Source organism: Myotis davidii, unplaced genomic scaffold (genome assembly GCF_000327345.1).
Source record: "Myotis davidii unplaced genomic scaffold, ASM32734v1 scaffold223, whole genome shotgun sequence".
Classification (NCBI taxonomy): Eukaryota; Metazoa; Chordata; class Mammalia; order Chiroptera; family Vespertilionidae; genus Myotis; species Myotis davidii.
Window position 1 is genome coordinate 954,335 of NW_006294609.1, and position 8,454 is coordinate 962,788.

The window sequence follows — 8,454 nt, forward strand, 5'->3', positions numbered from 1 at the left end:
GCGCGGGTTGGGAGGAGGGAGTGAAGAGCTGGGGTTAGTGCCTGCTGCTCAGTGTCAGTTGTTGAACCCCCGCCGTGCATGGGGTGCCAGGGCACCCGAGGCTTCACCCTAGTGGGACCCCAGCCCCGCACCACCCACAGCTTGTTTCGTTTAGCAGGCTTTTCCTGAGCTCGCTGGCATGTTGTGCTAGCCACAGATTTGCCTGAGACAGCCCCCTGACTTCAGGGAACGTACTGCACTACCGTAAAGGAACAGTCACAGTGCAGTCCTTCTCCTAGAGCAGCGGTTCTCAACCTGTGGGTCGCGACCCCTTTGGGGGTCGAACAGGGGTCGCCTAAGACCATCGGAAAACACATATATAATTACATACTGTTTTTGTGATTCATCACTATGCTTTCATTATGTTCAATTTGTAACAATGAAAATACATCCTGCAAATCAGATATTGACATGACGATTCATAACAGTAGCAACATTACAGTTATGAAGTAGCAACGAAAATAATTTTATGGCTGGGGGTCACCACAACAGGAGGAACTGTATTAAAGGGTCGCGGCCTTAGGAAGATTGAGAACCACTGTCCTAGAGGAAGAATTGACAGCTGGCTTGAACAGGCCAGGGGCAGCTGAATACACTGAGTTCTAAAAAGACAAGTAGGAGTGTGATGGACCATCATTTCAAGCTAAGGAGTGTGGAAGTGTGATATTTGCTGTAGGCTGAGAGTTGTGGGGTTTGAGGAATCAGGCGTTTCGGGAGATGATAATGGAATGAGGGTGAGCAGGTGCTGACATGTTAATGCAGCGCTAAGGAATTGAGCCTGTATTGGCATGTGGCCTGCTTTGAAGTGTAGTGAAAAGCCAGAGTTGGAAAGAGCCCCTGAGTCCCAGGAGATGGATCAGGAACAGAGGAGAGAGGCTAGTTAGGCCATTATGAGAGTTTTGAGCTCTTGGGATTTGGGTATCTGCCATTTTTCATCCTTGCATTTCCATTGTTTGATCACAGCCTGTCACTTTGCTCCAAAAAAATGGTTGTGCAATGACCTAGTCAGGCTAGGGATTATAAAGGTCTGCATTATACACTGGTAGAAACTGGAAGAGGAAGATGTTTCCAGAGAAAGGGGAGAGTGAGCATTGACAGCCGTCCTTGATGACTAACTGGATGGTGGGGGTGGGTGCAGCCATGTGGAAGGAAGGAAGTGGGGCGGAATGCTGGAAACCTCTTAGTACAGTGGAAGGAGTGGGCATTGTAGAGGTAGTGGCTCTGGGCACTGCTGTGGAATAATTTGGGGACAAATTTGCAGGTATTGAGGAATCAGTGGACATTGTTTTTTGATGCACTGGAGTTATCTATAAGGTGAAATCTTGAGGGATGGCCCACTTCAGGGCTCTAGCCAGAAACCCACCTCCCAACCCCGGGGGAAAGATTCCTTTTTGGGGAGCCTAGAATTTAAGAACAGGAAGAATGAGCTGCAACCAAAGAAAATGGGGAAGGTGGGGGGAGGTCAGACGGCTGGGAGGGCAATTGAAGAGTTTCTGGGTGTCAGGGACTGACTGGATACCTCATAATTCAGCTTCCTTTTGCTTCCAGGGAAACTAGGTTCCTTTTTCTTTCCTTTTTTGCCAGATTGCTGCTTGTGTATTTGTTTTCTATTGCTGCTGTAACAATTTACTACAAATATCCTATATAATAAAAGCCTAATATGCAAATTGTCCCCTCGGGCATTCGATCTGGAGACCAGGAGTTTGACTGCTCGCTATGATGTGTGCTGACCACCAGGGAGTGGCGCAGAACATGGTTGGCGCCAGTGATGCAGTGAGCTGCGACCTCTCGCCAGTTACCTGGGGGCGGGGGTGACAGGGATGGAGGTGCGGTGAGAATTCGGGGTGTCCGCGGAGCTTGCTCTCACTCCCTCAGCTGCCCTCCCCTGGGATGCCAGGGCTGTGTGCTGGGGCACTCAGGTACCTGTATGGCCTCTTTCTGGTGAGCTGGGCTGTAGCTGCAGGGACTGCAGGGGCCTGTCGGGCTCCCCTTGGTTTCGAGCAGGAGCCGGTCTGCGAGGCCAGCTGGGAGAGAGCACACTGCCCGCCCCGGACCCAGAGGCCCATGTTGCACTCCTGATCATGGCGTCCAGCCGCACTCAGCACATCTCCGCATGGGGACTTGGGCACCGTGACTCAGGCTGCACTCAGCGCATCTCCATGTGGGGACTTGGACACCGTGACTCAGGAGGAGGGGGGTGCATGGGGACCCTGGGGCCCAGGTACTGCCCAGGGCCCAGAGGTCAGCTGGGACCTGCCCTTCCACACCAGACGCTCGCGTTTCCATCACCGGCCAGGCCTAGGGACTGCACCCGTGCAGGAATTTCGTGCCTCGGGCCTCCAGTAGTGTCATAAAACAACATAAATTTATCTTATAGTTTCTCTAGATCAGAGTTGTAGGTAGGCTCAGCTGAGTCATCTGTCTGCTTAGGGTCTTACGGGGCTCAAATCAAGATGGTGGCACAGGTGCATTTCTTCCTGAAGGCTTGGGGTAGAATTTGCTTTTAAGCTCATTTGGGTTGTTGAGGAAGTTCAGTTGCATGCAGTTGTCATACTGAGGTGTTCTCATTCCTTGCTGTTAGCCAGGGGTCAGTCTTTGTTCCTCGTGGCTGCCTGCATTCTTTAACTTTTATGTAGCCCCCTCCAGCAAGGGCGGGTTCTTCTGCCACATCCCTCTGACTTTAGCCAGAGAAAATTCTGTACTAAGGACTCAAATAGATTGGGCCCTCTGGGGTAAATCAGGATGATATCCCTATTTTGAAGTCTGTAACCTTAATTGCATCTGGAAAAGTCTCTTCTGCCATATACTGTAGCATATTCACAGGTTCCTGGGACTAGACATGGACATCTTTGGGGAATCCTTCTGCTTACCACTGCTGGCATGAGCAGTTTCAAAGGCTGTCTTCCTACCCTGATGTGGGTGTCCTCAGTTCTCAGATTTGTGTTCTCTCCAGGGTTCACTTTGAAAGTTGTGATTCTTGGTGCCTTGATTTATTGTGTTCACAGGGTTAAAAATGAGGATTTGGGTTAGGATACTTGACATATTGTTAATTATAATTTTTTTTGGTGCTTCTGCTGTTGTTTAAAAGTTGGCCATCTTGGGAAATGCTTTGAACCCAAGTAATTTATAGTTGAGTGAGGGACTAACGAAAGCACAATGAAGAACTGAGAAGTTTCAATGGACGGGGAAGCATCTGTAGCTGGTTCACTGTCTCTGCTCTTGAGTATCTACCAAGAGAACAATGCTTCAGAGCGCGGGCTAAATAGCTCCCAGTGAGAAAAGCCCCAGTGCCCCTGATGGCAACCAGGAAGTGATTGTTGAGACACTGATTTCAGAGTCCTGACCCTTGGCTTTCTACTGCCTCTAGACTAGGAGTGAGTGACCCGAGGGATGAAAGTCCTCAGTCAACCAGCTGCTCAGGAGTCTGGGGCTTTCTCAGCAGCAACAACAACAGCACCTGCCATGGAATGGACGTGCTGTGCCAAGCCCTGTTGCAGGAATTGACATGTTAGCTCAGTGATTCTTCCTGCTTGCCCTTCCAGTGGGTGTACTTACTACTATCATTTTTAAGATGAGGAAACAGGCATAGAAAAGAGGCCACTGCTGCTTGTAAAAGTTATACTCTGCATGTTATACTAGTAAATGAATGCTTGCTGAACTGTAGCAGGACAGGAGAGGCTAACTGCTTTTTAACCTTTGAAAGAGAGGTCCCACCTTTTTGGGGTAGAGTGGCAATGGCAGCTGGAAGTTAACCTGAGCCCAGTGCATTGGAAGAGCTGGCTAGAGAAACCTGCTGCAGGTGGGCCTCCTGTTGGCAATTTTAGCAACTCCCCATTGGGTTGGACTTCAAATAGGGTTGACTGGCCCCTCTGTAACTGGCACAGCACAGTCAGCCCCTACAGATATTTGGTCTCTGCAGCTTCCTTTTGTAGGTGACCCAACCCACCGACCACAGCTGCAGCCCTTACATCTATTTCTGACCGTTTCTGCCATTCCTGATGAGGTGGCTGTGGCTAGTCCAGGACCCATGTTCTGTGATGGGAAGAACTATGACCACATTATTATCTGTCACAAAGGACAAGGGGGGTACCTGCTTTCTTTAAAGCATTCCTCTGGGCAATAATATTGGTTACATACCCAGAAGGTACATTTTAAAAGAAATTCCAGTGACTTTAAAAATTCGAACTGGAAAATTCAAAATCCTAAAACCAAGTAGTATGGTTAAAGACCCTGTGCCCGTGCACTCACCACTAAGATTCAGATGGTCGACTCTTGCTAATAGATTCTGCCACCTGCCCCCAATTATTTTGATACTTGGAGTGTTTGGCCGCCCAGTGCCTGTGGATTAAACTCTGAGCCTGGCTCCTTTCTCCTGGCTCTGCACCTGCCTGTGTTGCCCATGGCGCCTCACAGGAGCCCAGCTCTTTGTCACCCTAGCTGCTCTGTATCCTGGTTTGTTTCCCTGCTTGAGCCACCCTTCTTCCTGTGGCTGAGCACCACAGTCCCATCCTACTCACCTTCCCAGGACACTGGGCCTCCAGTTGCCCTCTGCTTTTTAGTCTGAATCTCTCAGGCCCTGAGCATTTGTGAATCAGAGTTGATCCCTGCCCACCAGGAGTGCTGTGGCCCTGTTTAGACTGTGGTGATAGTGGGCTAACCTGAAGGGCATTCACCTTAGAGTTGAAGAAAGTGACAGCAGCCCTGACCGGTTTGGCTCAGTGGATAGAGCGTCGGCCTGCGGACTGAAGGGTCCCAGGTTCGATTCCAGTCAAGGGCATGTACCTTGGTTGCGGGCACATCCCCAGTAGGGGGTGTGCAGGAGGCAGCTGATCGATGTTTCTCTCTCATCGATGTTTCTAACTCTCTATCCCTCTCCCTTCCTCTCTGTAAAAAAAATCAATAAAATATGTTTTAAAAAAAAGAAAGAAAGTGATGGCAGTACACATGTGATGACACAGGCATCCTCACAAGCTGCTGCTGGGGCACATAAATGAGGTCATTTTTCTGGAAGGTTGTTTGGCAATCTGTTGATTCCAGTAACCTTAACATGTACCTTTCCTTAGGTATTTCCTCTAAGGCTATAAGCCGGAGAGTGTTCACAAAGTCTGGTGGTGATGAGGCTTGTCTCCACATCATGTCAGGAGTGGGACAGGAGAGACAAGTCAGGAGTGGGAGCTGGGTTAGATTTGTTATTGTAGCTGCAAATGGCAGGCTTGGTGCTGCTGTTAAAACCGACGTGGGAGACACTCCATAACACGTTGCTACCGAGAAGAGCAGGTTAGCAAGCAGCACACCATGGTACAGGCTGAGTTTTTTAAATAGCTATCCTTAGCTGATTGAGTGATTTTAATTTTCTTTGTAATATTTAGTGCATATATGTATGTGTGTTTTTCTGTTAACAATAAACATACATCCTTTGTAATCAGAAATCCTTTGAAGATGAAGTAGACCTGTCTGCCAGTGAGGAGGAGGTGGCTGTGGTCACAGACTGCTACCAAAAGGCAGAAAGTCACCGTGTGCTCTGCCTGCAGGGTAGTGTCCTCTCTCACCTGGGCCCTGAGTGCTAGCACAACCTTCTTAAGATGATTCTATCCTTTCCACCTCTGCTAAAAAGCATTCCCCTTTCTATCTGAAACTATCCTTCCAGCTGACACTCCCTCTGTGCTGGTGTGAGAGCCGCAGCCAGAATGCTCCCTCCTCCGTGCATTGCCCTCTGGTCACCATCATGACTGGCTCTTCCTCTGTCATTCTTTCTCTTCCCTATTGGAGGTTTGGCATGCCCTTTACCCTCTTCATGGGGGTGATGGCTCAGCCCACTGCAGTTCTTACTTCCTCTTCAGTGTGAGCCTTCATTGGCTGCATCCTGGCGTGAAATGAACAGATGAACTCTTTTCTGCTCTCATTATTATTGTTATTATTTTGGTTTGCAAACATTATAAAATCCTTGAGTGTAGGGGCTGTTTTATACCTCCGCATCTCATTTAACTCCTAATGCCTTGGCTCAGACAAGAGGTGCGCACAGTAATTGAAGATAGGGTTGTGGAAAGCAGTGCTGTCTTCTATTCTTGCAGCCTGCCAGGATTTTCTCCATTCGTGCTACCTAAACACTGAACCAACCGCTTCTCCTTCTAGCCTTTCTTTTTTGTTTTTAATGGAGACATTTATTTAAAGACAAAGGGGAGAGCAGACTGCTACTAGATGGTTCTGTTTAGTAGATAATCAGATGAGTACCCAGAGAACAAAGAGGGATGCACTAGAACCTAGGCGGAATCATCTGGAAACCCACCATGAGGGAGACAGTTCTCTCCACTTTAATAATGAACTTCTTCCTAACCTAGATGTGTGTGGGAGGGGGGCTGGTAATGAAAGTCTGGGATTTAATGAGTTAAGTATCTCGTAGTGGATTTAGGGTATTGTCTTCTTGGTGCTCATGCTTGATGAATGGCAGCCGAGTCCTGTCTCGCTCCTTTCTCCTTCTGGACACTTTGGCCCCATAGGCTCTTTGCATGGGAATCTGCTAGAGGGGTGGGAGCAGGTGGGAATGGGTGAGGTGTGATCTGGCTGCTGGTCAGCCTTTGAGCTGAGCAATTTACGTCCAGTTTGGGAGAGGAACAGCAAGGCAGGTGAGTGGCATCGGCCAAGGGTCCTGGACCAGAAAGGCTCCCAGCCTCTGGGGCTCCTGCACTTCCCAGCCTGTGTACCCCCTACTTCTTCCTGTACAAGTTCCAGTGGGCATGGGAAGGCCATGCTTATTGGTTAAGAAATGGCTTATTACTGTCCCCACTGTCCTGTTCTGCTCTCCCCTTTTCAACTTCTTTTCAGCCCTCACCAGAGGTGACGTTAGAAGACATTATCTGGCTGCTGTGTTGTATATGGGATGGGGCTCCTGTTATAAAAGTAGAAAGAATGCTGAACTTACCCTGAGAATCCCTGGTGGATCACCCTGGGCCCTTCAATCACCATAGGTCTGATTTGAGTCATGCCAGGGTGGACTCATACCTGTGCAAATGCTGCAGAATCTCTGCCAGGTGCTCTGTAATAGGAATTCAGACTTGAGGCCGTTCAAGTCCAAACCCAAGGATGGGGTATGGGCAGGATCCTGGGGCCAGGGCTCAAGAGTTCTTGCTTATCTCACAAGTAATTCTTACTTATTTTTAAAATATGCTTTTATTGATTTCAAAGAGAGGAAGGGAAAGGGAGAGAGAGATAGAAGCATCAGTGAGAGGAACATCAATCAGCCACCTCCTGAGCATGCCCCGACCGCCCCCCACCGGGAATTGAACCCACAACCTGGGCATGTGCCCCTGTAACCTCCTGGTGCATGGGTCAATGCTCAACCACTGAGCTGCACCCACCAGGCCCACAAGTGTTTCTTTTATATTAAACTAGAGGCCCGGGGCACGAATTCATGCACCAGTGGGGTCCCTCAGCCTGGCCTGCGGGATCAGGCCGAAACCGGCTCTCTGACATCCCCTGAGGGGTCCCGGATTGCGAGAGGGGGCAGACCAGGCCAAGGGACCCCACTGGTATATGATCGGGGCTGGAGAGGGACGCGAGAGGTTGGCCAGTCAGGGAGGGACTGAGAGAGGGCTCCAGGGCGTGTCTGGCCTGTCTCGCTCAGTCCCTATCAGCCGGACCCCAGCAGCAAGCTAACCTACTGTTAGCATCTGTCCCCTGCTGATCAGTGCATGTCATAGTGACTGGTCGACTGTCTGCCCCCTGATGGTCAGTGCATGTCATACCAAGCAGTTGAGCGGCCTTAGCATATCATTAGCATATTACGCTTTGGTTGGTTGAACGACCAGACTTTTAGCTTTTATTATATAGGATACTAGTGGCCTGGTGCACAAATTTGTGCACATTGAAAGTGAATTAATTAGAAAAAATATTTTAATATTGCTATTTGCCCTTTATAATAGAAGTGTCAGAGATGAAAAAAAATTAGTAAAATGTAAATGAAAATTATATCTACACTAATAAAAAGGAAACATGCAAATATTTTAATATCACTATCCATCCTTTATAGCAGAAGTGTCAACCAAATTCATGATTGACAATGACAGATCGAAACACGCGTACGATTGGAGCTTTATATTTATTGCTCATGCGTGAGTCAATTTAGCCCTTTTAGTTTATTTTTTATTTTTTATTGATTTTCCACAGAGAGGAAGGGAGAAAGACAAGGAAGAATAAGAGAGAAAGAGGGAGTAAGGCAGGATGCCTTCTGTCTCTCATACAACTAAATTAAACTTATTTAAGTAAAAGGAAAGAGGAATTTTATTTGCTTTATGTATTTATTATTATACATAAAGCCCAGCATTTGGGTGAATTAATATAGGAACTGTTTTCCATTGTCTCTCTAATATACTAGTTTCATTACTTTTTTTACATTTAATATTCTACTCATTTTATTAA

General features: G+C 48.0%; 1 protein-coding gene across 5 annotated transcripts in view; it reads left to right on the plus strand.

Moving 5' to 3' along the window:
- Window positions 1-8,454, plus strand: part of MED15 (mediator complex subunit 15) — a 62,384-nt gene that overhangs the window by 887 nt on the left and 53,043 nt on the right. The gene's annotated exons all lie outside the window — the stretch shown is intronic.